At 31.6% G+C, this 21,438-nt stretch overlaps 1 protein-coding gene across 1 annotated transcript in view; it reads right to left on the reverse strand.

Annotated features, from left to right (window-relative positions):
- The window catches only part of LOC148273291 (receptor-type tyrosine-protein phosphatase epsilon-like), a gene marked incomplete at both ends in the record, with an annotated part of 112,409 nt that overhangs the window by 35,828 nt on the left and 55,143 nt on the right, over positions 1 to 21,438 (reverse strand). The gene's annotated exons all lie outside the window — the stretch shown is intronic.

Here is a 21,438-nt window from a genome sequence, read left to right on the forward strand (position 1 = left end):
TAATATTGTAATAATGTGTGTATTTTATTGAATAAAGAGTCTTTAACAATGTAATAACAATTAAATTCTATGTTTTGCGAGTCTAATAAGTATATCCCGTTTAAAATTCGTGCGCTAATGTACGAATGACATGCTTCAACTGTGATTGGTGATTATAATGCTAAACTGGTTACAGTAGTGAATAGACAAAAATTGGATAAAAAGTACCAACCTTCTTATTTTCATTACTTAACTACTAGTCAATGACAATATTTTATTGTTGATTGTTCACAATTATTTGTATATTATTAAGATATTGAATTATTAAGAAATAAAAATATTCATTATTAATTACAAGAAATGGATCATTTCATAATGTCAAATGTTTTTACTTAACGATTTATTAAAAAAAAATTATGAAAATATTTAAGTAATTCAGGAGTAATGTCTTTATTTGTTTAAAAATAAATTTGAGTGATTAAGCATTCTTTAAAATTTAAATTATTTCCTTATAACGACGGTGATAAAAACCTTTGAAGATTGTGTTTCCGTTGAAAAGAACCTCAATTCTCTAGATGAGTGGTGTAAAGAAAATAAAATGTACTTAAACACTAAAAAATGTCAGATCATTCGTTTTTATCGAATAAAAAAACCGCTCATTTTTTGTTACAGTATTGGCGGTGTCAATCTTTCTACAGTATCAGTGATAAAGGATCTCGGGGTATTTTTTGATGAAAAATTGTTTTTTGTATATCATGTCAATGAAATTTCAAGCAAAGCATTAAAAATGTTGGGCTTTATTTTGAGAAACACAAAAAATTTCAAGTCCATCCAATCATTGAACATATTAAACTGTTCTCTTGTAAGAAGTAATTTAGATTTTAATTCATCAATATGGTCACCCTGCTATAATGTTCATGTTTATAATATAGAAAACATTCAACATAAATTTCTACGATATATAAACTACAAACTAAACATTCCAATACAAAATGTGAATTATGACTATTTATTAACACTGCTTAACCTAACAACACTTTCTGAAAGAACTATTAATGATCTCACTGTACTGTATAAAATTGTAAACTCTCTTTTTGACGCACCAAAAATACTTGAATTGATTAATTTTAGAGTACCTGCTGTCAACACTAGGAGTACTTTATTATTTCATTGCTCCAGTACTTCTTCCAACCAACAAAACAATTCATTGATACCGAGACTGCATAGGTTAGGTAACACTTATGGAACGGCTGTAGACATTCTGTCCAATTCTTTACCATCTTATAAGTTTACAATATCAAGTTTATTTGTAGCTGCTCGTCAAACTATTATTGACAATTCAATTTCATAAATTAAAAAAGAAATACTTACTTGTTTATTTTTATTACCTTATACTTGTTTTTTATTTTTACTATTATATCAAATTGCATTGTAGTATTGGCAAATACGCATTTCATAGATACATATTTTCATTTCTTATTTTTTCGTGGTAATATATGCTTGCTTGTTTATTAATTTGACTTTAAAATGTCTTTCTTGCTTACCGTAACACTTTATTTATTGTTTGCTTTACTCTTCTACTTCAAGTATTCAATGTAATTTTTGCATTTGAATTAATATTGTTAATATAAAGCGTATTTTTATTTATTCTAATTTACTATACTGTTTTTATTACAATAAATAAAAATGCATATTTTTCTATGTATTTTTTCTGTTATAGACAATCTATTAAAATAATACTCATCAAATTTCCATTGTATGTTGACTTGATTTCCAATCTTCTTTTTTTTTCGATGGTTAAAACTCTAGGAAATTCAAGACAATAAAAATTTTACTGTCATGTATTGGCGAGCTCACACGCTATACTTGCCCCCTAATTATTTTTTGTCCCGTCCAAAAAGTAGTCCTTCGGAAGCTCTCCAAAATAGGCCTCAGTTTCAGCCGAGAGTTCCTCATTTAAAGGAAATCGCTTACGGGAGAGCCATCTCTTTATTTATTTTAATAGATTGAGTTTTTCTACTGTTTCTTGGTGGAACTGCATTTTAATTATAATAATAAAATTACGTTCTCAGTTTTATTCCACTTTTATTTATAAATTTTTACCAGTGATCGGGTTTCGTCGTGACAAAACGGTAAAAATTTACAAATAAAAGTAGAATAAAACTATATACATATTTTTTTATTAAAACTTATTTGTTTTCTTGTGTAAATAATAATGTTGAATCAGAACACGAAACTCAGATTTTTCCATTAAAAAAAAAAACACGGAGACTGGTTGTTTTTTACTGCTGTAACTTGTTAATGCGTAAAAAAAAAAATGGCTGAAATTTTGACAGACGCCTAATGAAGGATGAAGCTTTTGATGATTGATTCTCACTAGTGCATACTAACGTCATCTCTCATGATTATTCCAAGCTTTTGATCCACCTGGTATATTTATTCACTTCCTAATATATATATGAAAACCTTTAAAAAAAACTCCTGTTGATCTTATTATAATAAGTACTTACCCCTTTTCTCTTACATCACATAATATACTTTAGTATTTTTTTTTTTTAATTAAATTTCCTTACCGCAATTTTTATTGCTCTTAATATCGGTTTAATATTTTTTATCAACTTCCTTAAGTTTAAAATTTTCAGTTTCAAAGTTGTGGTCCAATGGTTAGTGTTGCGGACTCACGGATTAGAGGTCCGAGGTTCGAACCCCACTCTTGTATTAATAATCTCATATAATATTTTATTTTATGTTTATATTTCTGTTTATTGTTATATTTATTGTTATATTTTTGTTTATATTTATATTTATGTTTATGTTTATATGGTAGAATTGGCTCTGCACTTTATAGCCATTTTACTGGAATAATAAAAAAAAAAAAAAAAATTTAATGACATTTTCTGAATTTAAAGGTTTATAATTGTTGATGATTTTGATAGAATTGTAAATAAAATTATCAATAAAACTTCTAGGTTTAGTTTAACTTTTTATTGGATTCTGACCTGTCCAGTCCTGAAAATGCGTTTTTGGGCTTTAAAAAAGTTTTGTTGAATATTTTATTTAAAATTTTATCTAAATCAATAACTATTGAGTTTTATGAAAAAATATCTACAAAAAACATCAATGTATGTTTCTAATTGTATTTAATAAAAGTTTTAAGCTAAATAATATGAAAGTTATTCCATAAAATAAGGTTCTCATAAAACGTATTAAATAATAAATTTTAAAAAAAAACGTCTTAGAAAATCTGTACGTTTATGTTTCTTAATTAACAAAAATTGAGCAACGGAAAAACAACTTTTTAAATTTTTATTCATAATATTTAAAGCGATAAGATAAATGGGAAGCCGCCAAAAAATTGAGAACTTAAAATACCCAGGAGCGAAAAACCCGCATTTCATTAAACCATTGTTTTTCAGAATTTTAGGAGAGTTGTGAAGTGTCGTACAGTCTTTATTTTTTTTAAGTCTTCACGAAACAGCTTAATTTAAAAAACGGTAACTGTTACTGCTAATATTATAAAAATAGCAAAATGTCTTACAATGAAATGAGAAAAAAAAACAAATTCAATTTTGACGTTTTACCGTTTCAAGTCGTAAATTTATTATTTACCCACACTTCGATCTCTTTCGTATGCATAAGAATGTTTATGTAGACGGCGCGGCGTTTTGTTTTTTTATGCCAAGGCGGGAATCGTAAGTTGTGGGCGGGAGAGGTGGGCGGAAAGCTCGGCGCATGAATGGGCGGTGACGTCATAGGAAATGGAGTCATGTATTATTCACTTGTAAACAGATTCGACTATCGATCTAGGAATAATATTGTAACAAGCTGGGAATTTAGCCTCGAAAATGATTACTTGATTTGATTAGGAGATCAGTTTAAGTCAACAACTAATATTGATACAGCGTCTAGAGTGTTCCATCGTTAAACAAGGATAAGTTTAAATAGAACGATGTTTAGATTTGTATTTTAGAGTAATTTCATGCCCTGATGGGTACGCTTTAAAGCCGGCAGACATAGAAAAGTCGGTAAGTAGTCATAAACAAGTATTTACTAACATTTATTATTATTATCACCAAAATAGAGTGTTGAGGAGATAGTTTAACCATAAATTAGAGAATAGCTGTGTCGAATGGCAATTATATTTATAGGTGAGCCATAAAAAAAGATCATTAATTAAATTTTTACTATTATTCCCATTACGATTAAAATGTCAACTGACCGATTTATTCTAGAGATGAAAACTGCCAAAAACAACCGCGTCGAGCGCCACATATCCTGCGATATGACTGCATGAAAGTAATGGTGGTCATGTATCAACTGTATCATTTCTAAGAAAAATAGCCCTTTGAGCATAATGTTCGAAGTACTGTTTTCCGAATCGAGAACTTAAAAATAATTTGTGTAATCTGCAAGCTTACTTAAAGAGGAAAAAATCGCAACTGGATTTAAGATATTAAAAATACAGTATACTTATTTGAGTAAAAAAATAAGCTGGAATAATCGGCTAGTTTCTTGGCTCACTGTTGGCGCTAGGCGCGTATTATAAATAAATTTTTGAAGGAAAATAAAAACAGAAGAAAATATTTATAAAAGAAGTAATAGTTATTTGTTTGTTTTTCTGTAAATAAAGTGACCATAACATGTTATAAATAACAATCAAATATAATGCGCATAATCAATTATATGGACGATTCGTACCTGCTTATGGCAAACCCAAAGTTGTATAATTAATCGAAATCGACATATAATGGTTAGGCAATGTGTACAGAATGAGTGATAATCGTACTTCCAATAAAATACTTTATTGCACTCCGGAAGAAAGCAAAGCAGAGGCAGACTAAAATAAAGATGGCTGGATGATGTGGAAAGCGACATGAAAGCAATTGGTCTGACGAGCTGGAGAAGAGTTGCAGAGAGGAATGGAGACAGATTTCGGAGGAGGCCAGAACCACAACGGGCTGTAGAGCTATTAATGATGATGACGAACAATTGTTGAAACGCTTATCTGCAAATTTATTGCTTTAAATAACAAAAGAGATGTATTATATTGTATATCGGGAAAATAGTTTTTCAATTAAAAATTAATATTTGCGTTCTTTACACTTTGTATCCCGGAGTCGTGTAAACACGTGATTATCTAACCATGCGTTGTGTCTCGGTCCCGTGTTTTCACGTGGTTTACCAGCTGTCTAAAAAAGCGCATTTTATTGGCATCTAGTGACTTTTCTTAGTACTTTTTCGCTGCTGGTAAACCACGTGAAAACACGGGACCGGGATACAACGCATTGTTATTATAATCACGTGTTTACACGGATCCGGGATACAAAGCACAAAAAAAGGAGTGAGGCCCTGTATATGTGCGAACATTGCAATGCGCAATGTGGCCCTCCATAAAGGCTAATGTTGGCAAAACTATCATACAAAATGACTTATTTAATTATTTCAAATAAACATGCGGAGTTTCAATTGATTCAACCGAGTATTTTTATAATTATGACACTTTTAAGAAACCCTTCACAAAGCATGAAATTTCACAAAAATGGGCCGGGCACAGGGTAAATTCTACGTGTATTCGCCTAGTGATCAAAATGTTAAGATTTCCCCCTTCAATCCGTGTCTCACGTTTGAGGATGGTGACCACGTCCGATTCCAGGCAAGGCTTCTCCAATAAACAGTCTCCCGGTCTTGTACTGTTCTGTAGGGCATTTTTCAGTGATCGTTTTGATATTTCCGTAATCAAGCCGCTCTATCATCCTCCGATTTATTCAACTATTTCACTTTTGGCACCATTTTATTTCAATCGTAAATAACCGTGTTAGAAAATAGAAGTTGTGAGATAGCGGGGTTAGAACTTTGGCCTTCCTGATCAGAAGACTATATTTTCAGAGTTAATGTCTGAATTTAATTGAAATTTACAATAATTAGTTGAAAAAATCAAACATATATCTAATATGAAAGTTCAACATGCCAATGTTTCAGTCATTTTAGGGGTTGATAACCTGCAAGTCACAGGTTATTAACCCCTATAAAATTTTGCTAGTTTCGTTATATGTTTATTATTGCAATTATTATTTGATGTCATTCTTCTACATATATTTTTGTCGTCTATTGTTTGTCTTTATCTATATTGTTATTCCTTTCTGTTTCTGTTGTTTTTATATTAATTGTAAATTAATTTAACTTGTTCCTGGATGTTATCATTTTTTGGTAGAAGACCCATAAAGGGAAAAAAAACACCCCTAAAATGACTAGACTTTGATATTTTCTCTTCGAAAATATCATCCGTTTCTATATTTATCTCTATATTCGGGTATTAGGTCGTGTCAGAACTACTAGACGCGAACCTGAATTGGGAGGATGCACAGGAGCTGGCAGCCGGCAGAGATGCTCGGAGGATCTTTGTGGACACCATGTGCGCCAACTAGAGAAAGGACATGGAATAATAATGATAAAATAATAATATACTAGCATTATTCGATATATTTTATAAAACGAAATAAACGTTTATTATACTGACCTGTAAAACGGTTAACTCGTTTTGCACTTTTAATCTTGGGTCCGGTTCCAGGAATTGTAAGCACAATGGTGAATTTTGACGAAGGACGATAAAGCTCCGACTGAAAGCTCTAAAAAGCATGATACAGGACCGGAAAGATCCCCGAATCCTTACCCCTTTCAGCCCGAGCGTTCATTCAAGTACAGGTTAAAAAAATATTTGCTCATGTACTCGTACCTACCAAAATTAAAAAGCAGCATTTGATTTTTTAATTGCTGTACCTATATACGTTTCTATTTTTATTATGCCTTTGTTTATCGTAGGCATCTGAAATGGCTCAAAATTAGACAGCGGAGAGACTATCACCCCCTCTCACTTCTGTTCAATGTACTTCATAGTCCTAACGCTCCTATATACCTGCGTGAAAAATTTCAACGCTTATCAGTTCATGGTTTACCTCTTCGTTCTAATTCTCAAGGCACTCTCTTAATACCCATCCACAATTCCTCTTTCTTCTCTAACTCATATAGTGTCCATGCGGCTCGACTGTGGAATCATCTCCCATCCACCACCAAAGATGTTACTACATTATCTCTGTTTAAATCACGTCTGAAGAAACATCTCCTTTCTGTTCCCTAATCTCTCCTCCTTTCCTCTTTCCTCTTTTTTCCTTTTTCCCATTGAGTTAATTTTATATGTTAATTTTTATATGTTATTCATTGTTTTTATAAATGTAAATAATATTATTAAGTCAGTATAAATATAATCTTCACCAACAAGCTACAAAAAGTGGCTTGGTGGGATTTTAGTTTTAGTAAAAATATAAGAAGTGAAATTTTTTTCAATTGTAAAAACGTATAATTATGCTATTAAATCAAATAAACAAAATAAAAATAAAAAAAAGTAATAGTTTCGATTTAAGGTAATTTATAAACAGATATGTTTATTTCTATTTTTATATATCTTAAGCTTTTTAATTTTTTTTTTCTATTGTTATATTATCAAAATATTTTTTGTATCCGCAGGCCTTATATTCAGATCTGAAAGAGTTAATCCATTGTGATCCTATAAGCATTACTGAGTGAGATCGTGCTCTTTATTAAAATTCAGATTATTACAAATGAATTTATGTTACCCGTTTTCACAATGTATGTAAAACATAAGAAATATTTTTTACTTTATTTATTTATTTTTTAAATGCGGGTTGTAGATACTTTGTTTATTTTTTTAAAAACCTATCGAATAGTGTGTGGTGTCTCAGAAGTAGGTACCGCCAACCGTCAAATATAAACAACAAACACGACGAGTTGGCAACACAGAGAATCAGTGACGTAGATAAGCATATATCTATGAATTAGGTTGTTGAGGGTTGGAGCTCCTAACCCAGTTAGAGATTGACAGAGACAAGAGATTGCTGTTTGATGATTTTTTTATAACATGGCGAATAAATAGTAAATTGTGTTGGACGAGTGATACGTCGATGATGGGTTGAACAGACTTTCTTTAACGATTCATTAAATAATTATAAGAAAAAACTGTAACGCAATTTATAGAATCAAATAGTCACTTATGTTAGTTAGGTAAAATAATTTGTAATAACCTGTTACTAATAAATAATTGTAATATTTTTTATAACAATCATAAAATCCAATTGAGCAAGCCAATTTAAAAAATAATAACTTTATATTTTTTTCTTTATTTGAGCATGCTGTGTTCACATATAATAGATGAACGATATCTAAAATAATAATTTGTGAATATTATGCCAATGTCATAGGTATTGTTTATTGTTTGTGAACCATAATAAATAAAATAGAATTAGATAACGATTTTTCTTTTCATATTTTGGAAAACCAGAAATATTGGTAAGTTTTATTTGTTTATTTTATTTATTTATTTAATGCACAAAATACACAATTTTATCGTAGAGTACAATTAATTTTTTTTACATCCCTACTTGTTAGAAAATTCCGTGTTAAGTCGGGATTCTTCTATATATAAATCATATACATTTATTAACATATAAAACAATATACAAAACAATCAAAACAATATATAAAATAATAATAGAAAAACATAAATATTAAAAATTTATACATGTCAAAAAATGGAATGCAGAAAAGTTATATAATATTACATGGCAATAGGTATGTTATTGATAATTTATAGTAATTTTATAATTCAATGCGGTAATTAATTGATGGTAAAAATAAATACAAAATAATACAATAAAGTAATAATTGTAACACATCTACATATATGGTAGAATAAGTAATTTAATAAATATAATAATGAAGATTAAAATATATATTTACAAATAATTATGCATCACTATTATTGCACATGAACTTCATGCTGAAACTGAATGACTTCGTCAAGCTGGACTGACTGACTGAACTTGTTGGACTAGCTGACTGACTGGCGGTGCTTCCTATGGTCTTTTTATAGACCACGTTCCTTTGTAGTTCATTTCTTTATGGTAAGGACGATGTGAATGTACTTCAGAACGATGCTCCCGATTTATGTGCAATACTGTTATAGTTGCATCATAATGTTGTATTGAATTCTATAGAAATGAGGACATTGCTTTCTTCGGTCATCACGCTATTTTACACATCTCGTTCATTTTATTTTTGCTTAAATAAATAGTGGTCAAAACTTATGCAAGTACCGATTTCTTTTTATTTATGAAGTTTTAAGCATATTTTTGAAAATGCAAAAGCAAAAACAAAGTGGGGGCCACGCGTGAGATTTTGGATGTAGGACTTCAGACGACTTCCTGCACCACATTTTAGCTTGCAGTACAGGTATAAAAACATCACTTAGATGCTGGTCGACTTACATATAGAGACAATAGAAGAGTCGACAACTGGTGATCAACATAACCCGAACCCGACCCCGACAATAGGCTTCCCCACACTGATCACGTCGGGGTCACCAGTTTTGGTAATACCTACTTCTGAGACACCACAGTGTTTTGCAAGCTTTATTTTTTCAGCCCACAAACGCCGCACTATTGTATTACCAAAAGAACTCTTTTTAATTTTTGGCTGGGCAAAAATATTAAAATGTATTCTTTTCAAGTTTGGACATTCTATTTTTTTTATTTATCACTGTATTATATATTATTTAAACTATAACAAGTTTCATCTAATCCATTTCACATTTAATAACATCTGTTTTATATGGGCGTAAGTTTAAGTTTTCATATAAATCATTCTAATATACTCGTACATATTAAACGGACAAACTTTGTATGTTTAGATGATTCAACGACAGACACTAAAACATTATCATTGGGTTATTACATTGTTTTAGTTGCATTTATGAGCATCTTTTATTTTTCTCTGTGACAAAAACCGCAATATTTTATGTTTATTTATTAATTTTTCTTTTTTTTTTGTTTGCCTTATTTTCTTATTTTATCAGTCCAGTTTTCTGGTTGTGTTCCAGAAAGGTCTGTATTCTTCACTTGCGAAATAATTGTAAAAAACTTTAGTTTGTGAAACGTTAAGACGCCAGGAAAGCACTTAGTCAGAAAGTTTTCGCTATGCGCCTTTTGACTCGGATGCAATTTACTTTGACGGAACATAAATTCAATATAAACCTACCCTAGTTTACTGAAAAGTGCCCCCGACCTATATTTTGTTCCATTTTCAACATTTCCCGCCAAGCGCTCGAAGCACCGGAAACGGATTTGGTATTAATTTTAAAATGGAGGGAAAAATCTAACAGCTTTGATCTGGCAATACTTAATTTAGTTACCTATTGCAAGCACTTGCATGCTTGGGGCTGTTTCTTTATTTATTCTAGCAAGTACCAATAATATATTGGATTGATATTTCAACAATGGTGGAGGTATTGTTATAAGTCTCAGGTCAAATCTGGAAAAAAGAAGATCGAGTGAGGATAGGTCGGGCTCGAAATATAGTGTTAAGCGTGTTCGCCTACTATGCTAGAGGTCCTAGGTTCAGTTAATTCCATTATCTCTGGACTAGACCCGAAGCGGAAAATATATCAACTTACCTTTATGTAACAGATAACCAAGGTTTACTGCAACAATGTTTGAGTATGTCCAAATGCCTGCAGACTGGCTAGATTTCCTCCCTAGGGAGTTGTTCATATTTAAATTTATTTCAACAGAGAGGGAAAACATGTTTGAGAAGGGAATATGGCCTGTCATTGGCTGGTTAAAGTCACTTAAACCAGCCAATGACAGGTCATATGCCCCGTAAATGCCTAGACTTTATTATTCCGTTCACAAAAATATTTTCCCTCTCTGGTAAAATAAATTTATTTATATGTCTGCAAGCATTTTGACATACTCAAACATTGTTGAAATACTACCTGGTAAAAGAAGAAGTATAAAAATTGGAAAATTGTTTTCAGGCGTTGCCTAGTAGGTGATTTGGTTCAGCCGGATGAATCTCACCCACGTGATAAAGGTTTCAGCTCCTTTACTACACAAAAGTCAACAGGTCTAAGAGTTGAGGAATGTGGATGTTCAAACATGGGCAGAATGGTGAATGTTACACAGTGTGTAAAATGGCTACTTAAACCAACCAATGACAGGTCATAAGCCCTGTAAATACCTAGACTTCTATATTCCCTTCTCAAAAATGTTTTCCCTCTCCGTTGAAATAAATTCAAAGTTTTACTGCATTTTTCGTAGTGCCAAATGTAGTGGAAATTGTGAAAAAAATATAACATAAAACTTCAAAAATACCAAGAAAGACGTCGTATGACTTGGTTCGTAACAAATCGATCACGTTAGTCCAAAGGTAATGCATTATTTTATAATAGCGGTAAAAATCGACAATTTTATTTGCAAAATTCACTATCTCAAAAACGGCAGTTTTGCAAGTTGGCAACAAATTTAGTCACGTAAGTCCAAGAGCGATGCATTTGTTTTAATGTAAGCAACTCAATAAACAGAAATAAAAAGGCGGCCTCCGTGGTGTAGTGGTCAAGACGCTTGACTCACGCACGGAAGGTTCCGGGTTCGATTCCCGGTGAGAACGCAAAAATTAAAAATGAGATTTTTCTCAAGCCTGGTTGTTCTGTAATGTAATTCACCACTGTAATTGGGCCTCCTGGCCTGTTGTGGTGCAAAAAAAATGAAATGAAAAAAGACACGTATACGATGTGATATTATTGTCTATACTCCTTTCACCCCCATTTTACGTTCCACATTCCAGGCGTTGAAAGATGATAATAAAAACAAATGAAATTTTCAAGTCATTTTTATTAGATACCTATAATTGCCTGACACCTTGTGCTCGTAATAACGTTTAATAAGTGAAACGTTAATAAACGGCCGACGGCAGACGTTAGCTCTATAAAAATCATAGACATTTTTGGAAAAATAATGGATGACCGTGACGTCGATGAATTGTTCGTTTTTAGAATTATTCAAATGACTAGAATTTAATCCTTTATTTTTTCCTTTATTTTTAATACTTTATTTACTTCAAAATAGATTTTTATAAGAAAATCCGTTTATCTTGAGGTTTTTTTTTATTAATATATTAGCTAATTAAAAAATCCATAAAAATGAGAATAACCGATTACAGGAGTACAGGGCAATACAAGTGGTCTATTTTGTACCAGGATCAAATTTATGTTTGAAAAATTAAATATCCTGGATATTAAAAAAATAATTTTGTTCAATACTCGGACTTTTCTTTAAAGGTTAAAAAACGGATTGCTTCCTGGGTATATGTCAAACAGTATTAAATGCAATAAGGATTTTCAGATTTTTAAATTGGCTTAATGAATGCCCAAAACTGTATTTAATATATCTTTCGAGTTGCACTCATAAATCTTATTGTAAAGTTATTAGATGTTGTGGGTACTAGCTACACTTTACCGGAAAGCGAGAGTTAACTGAATAAGATTATGTTATAAATTGAATTAATTGTACAATTTTATAATTCTTATTTTATCTCTGACACGAGTAAAACAAAAGTAATTTAAATTTAATCCGCTATTGTGGAGCATTAAAACAAAAAGTAAATAATTAGCTAATGTATTCGTTAAATTAGTCTCAAAAGAGGAATGTAATTTACTAATGAGCCACCTGCTTGATATTATAAAGCCTAATGTGAATATTTCATTAGGCAACTACCTTTAATTATATGGAATGCTTGAGAACAATAATTATTTCTTTGATACAAAAAATCTATGAAATATAACTAAAATGATAATGTGTATCTTTGTATAAGGATCTTTGCCGATAATTTGCTGTAGGTACAGCGCGCAGCGTTCTTACATAGATCGATGCACAGTACGCGTGCAAATATATCACCAGAATGAAATCTAGAACGTCAACCGAAGAAAGCCACTTTTCTGTTTATATTGCCTTAAACTCATCGTCACTCCCTTTCAACACATAATGGTGCATAGGGCCCAGCATTGGTACATATATCTCATAGCAATTAATTAGATTTTATTACACGAAGGTTAGATGATCAGTCTCACAGTTCAGGAACTATGAAAACATTGTAATGTAATAACAATATTTTTAAAAAGAGATGCTTTCATGGTAGGCGAACGCGTTGATCACTACACCATGAGGCGGACAAAACTGCCTGCCTTAAAACGGACTGCTTTTAAACTACTGTTTTATTACTGCGCTTCTTCTACAGGTAAAATCACTAAAATGTTTTTCCCAACGCTGGCTGATGCAGCAAACTTCCGTCATCATCACCAAAGTACTTTCGAAACGATCCAAATTTTTACCGGACACGGAGCTATGAGAAGTTATCTATATAGGTTTAAATTAAGGAATGATGACTATTCTCCATGCGATGATATTTCTTCACAGAGTATCGAACATCTGTTATTTCAGTGCCCATTTTACAGTCTGCAACGCCATAATCTTGAAGCAGAATGCAGGAAAGATGGAATATCCTTAACAGATATCCACACTGTAGTTAAAAGTAGTTATCACGCGCCATTGTTCTTGAACTTTGCAACAATGGTGATTGGACTCATAAAGGTAATAAACCAAAATCAGTGATCGAACATCCCATTTCCAAGACGGACAAAAACGATTTTTTCCGAGTACCTTAGCCTTGTACGTGACACGTAAGGCTACTAAATACAGGGGTCCAAATATATATTAAAAATAATAAAAAAACAACTTTTTCAAAATATCTCTGACACATACTTAAATTGTACAGCTAATATATTCCAACTCAAATCGCGTAAAAACATTGAAGTTTAGAGATATAGGAATGTGTCTACTTCACTTTGCTTGAAAAACGGAGTTTTTTTTAAGTGTTTTAATTTTTTAATGCGTTAATGTTTAAAATTTATCTTAATTTTCTTTTCCCCGTTAAGCTTGTAACAGTAGGGAAATATCACAAACTGCGAATAGGTACTGATAAAAATATATTATGTAACAGATTTAGAAAGATTAATCGTATATTCAAAATCAAAATAGATGTTGTGGAGAGATGTTTTTATACGTAACTTTTAAAATAAAATTTAGTTAAAAAATAATTCTCCACGAAAACGCGGCATGTTTGGCCTTGACAATTGTGACGTCAAGATTTGTGACGATGTTCTATTTAAATTTAAACGGTCTCCAACAAAGTTAAAAATTGAACCGGATCGTGACGATCAATCAACAATTAATCGTTTTCGCGGGAATTGAAAATATTTTTTATGCTCTTTAATTGCATATAAGGGCAGGCATATTGCTTTAAGGAAATTTTTTCCCACCTACCCAAACTTAGTTTGAGGAAATCAGTGGTTTATGAACATATTGTAGGTATATTATTATATTTTCATTATAAAACAAAGCATTGCTGTAGGTATATAGTTATCTTTTTTTTAAATAAAAAAAAACTAAGTATTTACACCATACTATAAAGAGAGAAGGGGATAAAAAAAGGAGGAAAGAGGGAGGAGAAAGGAATACTACAAATATATTTTTTTTTATTTTTTATTTTTTATTTAAATCTTAAAGTAGGGCACACATATCATACATATTGTTATGTGTGTTCTAATAATAACATTGCAAATATATTTAATTTATAAATTGTTTATCACATATGTCTTGACCATTATTTTAAATTTTGATATGTTTTTTTCTTCATAAATATTTTTTTCCATTTCGTAATACTTTTTAATTGCTTTAAATAAAATTGAATTTTGTGACTTTGCCTTTTTCCTAAATGGAAGTCTAATTTTGTTCTTTTCTCTAGTATTGTGATCGTGTTCATGCTGGTTCCGATCAATTTTTTTCCAAAATTCTGATTTTTTATTAGAGTTTATAATTTTATGAACAAATATCATTGTATTGTAAAATATTCTTTGTTTATATGTTAATAATTTCATTTCATTTACCATCGACTTTACCCTCGTATATCTGTTTTTTTCAAAATTATTATTATTTAGGAAGTAACATTTCGTATGTGATTTCAATGTGAATAAAGAAGGGGAGTCTATGACATTAGTGGGTAGATTATTCTATAATCGAGCAGCTACAACTGTAAAAGATGAGGCAAAAAAATGGAGCGGTGAATGGGTATTAAAAGGGTTCTCTCTTTACTAGAATGAAAAGAAAGCCCGTGTTATGACAGAGGTTGCAGGAGATCTCTCAGATAAACTCTCAGAGAGTAGTTATTGAGTTGAAAATACAAGTCAAAGGTTCTGGTAAAATTTACACTCAGAACCAAATTCTTCATCCCCATGGACACGTTTTATTTTTGTTTTAATGCATGAGCTAACTTTGCTTCCTTCGTTTTGTTTTTCTAAAATTGGAGGCCTTATTGTAAAAAAACTAGTCATACATTAATGATTCAAAGTATTGTCTATCACAAGCCACTAATTTCTCTCAAATTTCGGGCAGCGTGCAAATCACGCGTTGAAAAAATTGTCATTTTTTAAAGCGATCCACGAATCGATTAATTTTTTTACTTCTTCATAAGCCTGGAAGTGCCGGTCAGCCTGACCGCGTGCTGTTAATCGAAATAAGTGATAGGCAGAGGGAACAACGTCTGGAGAATACGGTGGGAGAGGTAGGACTTCCCATTTCAACGTTTTTAAGTATGTCTTTACCACTTTCGCAATACGGGTCGAGCATTGTGATCCGGAAAAATCACCTAATTTACGGCAAACGGCACCCAATATCCTTGTTTCTAAATCGTTCCCGAGATTTTTAAGCATTTTGAAATTGCTCGTTGAGTCATTCCTAATGATCATGCCAATTCTTTTTGACTTTGACACGAGTCTTCATAAAATAACCCTTCAAATTCTGCATCTTCGAAAATTTTCTCTTTTCCACCGCTATAATTGTCTTCGATATGAAAATCACCGTTTTTAAAGCGGTGAAACCACTTATGACTAATAATACGTTCTTTCACTGATGGTAGCTTCACCATAAGTATTTGAGAGCATTCAATGAGTCTCAGACGTAAATTTCTTCATATTGAAGAAGAAGATTACAACCTCCCGCAAATGACGAGAATATTGCTCCTAAACTATCATGTCAACAGTATATATTGAAGTCAGTAGCAGTCACACATCTCAACAGGGAAAAATACGCAAGGGTTTGTCATGTTCATAATGCTAGGCACTCCAATAAGGATCTGATTCTACAGAGAGGAGTTAATACTTTTTTGGCTCAAAGGCAGCAATATTATATAGGCCCGAGGGTATATAACCTTATCACAGATTCGTGGAAATGTAGTGGGATTGCCAGGCTGAGGAAAGTGTTCACTGCATTTTTAATCCATATTGGTCGGAAGGAGTCAGATAAATCGTTGTCCGATGTAAAGGACGTAAGCTGGTTTTTTTGTTTTACTAGTAATGACTTAGGACTTAGGATATAGAGATTTTGGTATTATTTATGTTTTCTCTGGATATTCATTGTTTACTTTTAAGACTGAAAACGCACACATTATGATAAAACTGTAATTACTTTTTAATATTATTATAAAATACAAAATTTACTGCCTTAGAACGGGGAAGCTATCTCTAGTTAGGCAGTTTAGATGAACCAACAGCAAAAATAAAAAATGTAAATGTTTACTTTTACTACTTAATTAATTTGTTGTGTAAATAATTACTTGTGAATTGCTGTAATAAATATGTAAAAAATAAATAAATAAAAAATTTCAATCGAGAATAACTTTATGACGCAGACACAAATCGACTGATGTTTCTATGTTTCTTTCTGTTTCGTTGACAGATGCCCAAGTTGATTGCATGACGTACTATATATTATGATATATTTATTTCGACCACTACTTACTGCTAAAACCATCGACAGGAAAACAGCGGAAGCAAAGTTTTATAATAATTAAAAGTTAAAGTAAGCAGTAAAACCAATTCTAAAATATTTTTTAAGTTAGTTGTTTTACCACTTAATAATTAAATTAGCTATTTTCATTAAACACAATGATGATTTATTTTGTACCTCCTTAATCAAATTTTATTTTATTATGGTTTTGGCGAAAGACTCTCAAAGTAAAAATAATTTAAAGATCAGCTTTAAAACTTGTTCTAAGTCTTGAATTCTGAAGAAGCCTTCTAGGTCGGGGGTCATCAACCAATTAGAAAAAGGACCAAAATGATTTCATTTAAAATTTTTAAAAACTTATCGGATTTCAAAACCGAAGAGAGTAAAGCCGGGTTGTTTGATTATTTGTTCTTGCTAAAAATCAGGAGTAGTAGTAAAAGTATTAATTTTTCATACAAAAAAGATTTTGTTTTAGAATTGTTAAGTACTATTTTTTACTAACTTTCATTTTTTAAATATTATACATTTATAGTTAAACCCGGCCAAAGAGATTCGTTATTATTGATTCTGTAAGAATCTTGATCAAAAGACAATAGAGATGGAGATTTAAGAGAAGGTAATATAGAAGTCTGAACATTTACACGGCTCATGAGTCGTCATTAATTTGTGAATATAATTGAAATAAAAATAATTTAAATATAAAATATATTAACAAAAACTGAAGTACGAAGAGAAAGATAATGATATATTTTTTTAAACTTTCCTCATAAATTTTCATTTATTTTAATTTAGAAATTTTATTAAAAAATGTCTGAAAAATTAAAAAAAAAGCACTCAATTGCTCGTTTTTTAGCTAGTTAAAAAGATAATAGAAAAAAGCCGTTTTGCGAGTTTTAGGTTGAAGACCACAGCTGTAACTGATAAAAACTTTCAAGATCAAAAGCTCGCCGAAAGACAGCCAGCTTCAGAATGAATAATTTAAAGTACTCCCTAAGAAAATTCATTCCGAATTACTAGTAATCTTCGAAAAGTTTAATAGCCGAATTTTCGCATAATACAAGAATTAGAAAATTAAGATGTCTCAGAAGATAATGGGGTATTATAAATTAATTTGTTTCATTGTAAAAATACGTGAATCGTAAAAAAAATCTAAATAATTATCAGGGCCATTGACCAATTATTGAGGAGTCAGTTTTATTTGCCACCTGAATCATGATTTTCACGAGGAAAATATAGTTAATTTCATCAGTAAGTTCTTCTTTACCTTTAAAAACTAGTCCACATTTTCAAATTGTATTTAGCTCTTTGTTTTTTCTTTTTAAAATAAAAAAATATTGGGGATATCAACAGTAATACATGTAACAAAAAATAACAAATAAAATATACAGAGAATAAAACCAATGACAAATATCCACAGAAATACTTTAAATACACGTACAATACATACTAGTGTGTTTGTGTGAGTGTAAGTGAGTGAGAGGGTGGGTGAGTGGGTGTTATATTGGAATGAGGGTGGACATGTGTGTAAATATTGCACAAGTGTAAAGTGTCGAAAATATAAATATATATTTAAAATATTAAGAATTAGAGACAAAATAAAATAAAATAAAATAAGATAAAATAAGACTTTATTATTGAAACTAAGTATAAGACAAAAAAGTTTGTTTTAAGACGCGCATTTTAAATGTTATTTTTTTACAGTCAAATGGATCAATAAAGGGAAAGTTCAAATTATATTCAAGAGCACAACGTATAAGTGGAGAGTTCTGGGCATAGTTCGTACAAACTGATGGCACATGAAATAAAGAGCTCGTCGTGTGACGGGTGCGGTAGCCGGGGACATTTAATGATAACTCCGACATAAAAGCCGGACTATCAAGGCGTCCACTAAGTATGTTATGAAGCACCCCCATGTCTAATAGTAGACGGCGATCTTCTAAAGTAAGTAAGTGGTGCTTTTTGCAGGAAGACATAATATTTACATAGGTACATCGCATCCCCGGTAGAGAGCTAGAATAATGACCATATAAACTTACTCCATGCCATAACTGGCTTTGATGTGGTAAAACGATGAAATAGGCCCGCTAAATGTCACATATCATATTTCTTTGATGGGCGAACATTAATGTATAACTTGAAATGTGTAATTTTCAAGAGAGCAAAAAAACGGTATTATGAATCCAATTATTTAGCTACAAAACTCATCTTTTGCTAATTGGGGTATTATTTACAGATCATTTCATTTCTGTCACTACATTTGAGTAATTTGTAAAAATAACAGAAATATTCCAGATATACTACCTGAACCATTAAAGATGGGACAGAAATGAGTCTACTTATATTACTGCGACCATCTTTGTGCCACTGAAAATATGACACAAATGCGCATTTTTATTTTGTTCAAACCAAAGTTCTATACCCCAGAGGCAGACGGATGCATATCCTAACGTCAAATGTTCAACACAAGCCTAAAGAATATCCTTTTTCTGAGTGATTTATAATAATTTATAGCATTAATTTGTATATTCAATATCTTAATACATTGGTTCATTCATTATGAGACTTACAATTCTTCAAAATCAATGGACATGATTATAAACTGGATACGGGAATCGAAATGTCATTTCAGCAAATTCTGGATTTGCATCCGTCTGCCTCAGAGGTACAAAGTTTGACACTTGAGCACCGGCCGAATACACATAAAATTCACCCTGAGCCCGGCCCATTTTTTGTGAAATTTCATGCTTCGTGAAGGGTTTCTTAAAAGCGTCATAATTATGAAAATACTAGGTTAAATTAATTCAAACTTTTCAGATTTATTTGAAATAATTAAATAAATAATTTTTGTATGATGGTTTTGCCAACATTGGCCTTTATGAAGAGCCACATTGCAATATTCGCACCAATACAGGGCCTCACTCTTTTTTTGTGCTTTGTATCCCGGAGCTGTGTAAACACGTGATTATAATAAATTTTGGGAAGGATCAGAAGATTTATTGATAAGGACTCCTGCAAAACTATTTACAAAGCAATTATTGAACCACACGTTAACTACTGTAGTAGCATTTTATTTTTATCAAACAAAGAAAACATAGATAAACTAACTGTATTACAAAATAAAGCCTTTAGAATCATTTTGAAAAAAAACAGATATACGAGGGTAAAGTCGATGGTAAATGAAATGAAATTATTAACATATAAACAAAGAATATTTTACAATACAATGATATTTGTTCATAAAATTATAAACTCTAATAAAAAAACAGAATTTTTGAAAAAAATTGATCGGAACCAGCATGAACACAATCACAATACTAGAGAAAAGAACAAAATTAGACTTCCATTTAGGAAAAAGGCAAAGTCACAAAATTCAATTTTATTTAAAGCAATTAAAAAGTATTACGAAATGGAAAAAAATATTTATGAAGAAAAAAACATATCAAAATTTAAAATAATGGTCAAGACATATGTGATAAACAATTTATAAATTAAATATATTTGCAATGTTATTATTAGAACACACATAACAATATGTATGATATGTGTGCCCTATTTTAAGATTTAAATAAAATAAAAAAAAATAACCATGCGTTGTGTCCCGGTTCCGTGTTTTCACGCGGTTTACCAGCAGCAAAAAAGAACTAATAAAAGTTATTAGATGTCAATTAAATGCACCTTTTTAGACAGCTGGTAAACCACTTGAAAACACGGGACTGGGACACAACGCATGGTTATATAATCACGTGTTTACACGGCTCCCGGAGTGTTAATATGAACAAATTTGTTTATTTTTGTTTTAAGTAGTCGTATTTGAGGTAGTCGACCAGTTCACGTACTTGGGTTCTCTTTTCATGGAATGTAACGAGGAAACTACAGAAATAAATAAACGAATATCGGCGGGGAACAGAACACATTTCTCTTTGGTGCCAGAGTATAAGTCAAGAAGCGTCCATAGGAAAACGAAGATAACCCTATACAAGACCATTATTAGGACTGTATTGGCGCATAGATGCAAGGCACTGACCCTAACAGTAAGGTCCGCTGAGATGCTGGATAAATTTGAAAGGAGAGTTCTTCGCCGAATCTGTGATCTCGTGAAAGATAGAGAAGAGTGGCGCATTAGGCAAAATGCCGAACTGTATAGCATATACGAAGCTCCTAGTATCTCAACCCTCATACTGCTCCGGTTGAGATGGGCTGGACGCGTACAAAAAATGCTCGATGCGCGAGAAACTAAGAAAGTCATGACGACATCCAGGGGGTTAGAGAAGAATTGGAAGACCTAGTCTGAGGTGGGAGGATGAAGTAAAAAAAGATGCAGCACAGCTTCTACAAGTCGCAAATTGGAAAATGGCTGCTGAGGACAGGCGGAATTAGAGGCAAAAGTTGAAGGAGGCTAAGGCTCGATTTGGGTTGTAGCGCCGAAGAAAAAAATGTGTACTGTAAATTCCATTGATGCAGGCATACATAAGGAACGTTTTCTCAATAAAATCGCGAAATGAACAACAGTTAAATAATAATTCAATCAGATGAATCTTACCCTCAACAATAAAGGTTTCAGCTCTTTAACTTCACAAACTTCAACATATGGAAGAGTCGAAGGAATACAGATGTTCAAATATAGGCAGAATGCGAATGTTACACAGGGTGTAAAGTGCCCACTTAAACCAGCCAATGACATAAGCCCTGTGCATGCCTAGATTTCAATATT

This window comes from Micrasema longulum, unplaced genomic scaffold (assembly GCF_059751315.1).
Source record: "Micrasema longulum isolate JH-2025_06_02 unplaced genomic scaffold, ASM5975131v1 h1tg002002l, whole genome shotgun sequence".
NCBI classification, from domain to species: domain Eukaryota; kingdom Metazoa; phylum Arthropoda; class Insecta; order Trichoptera; family Brachycentridae; genus Micrasema; species Micrasema longulum.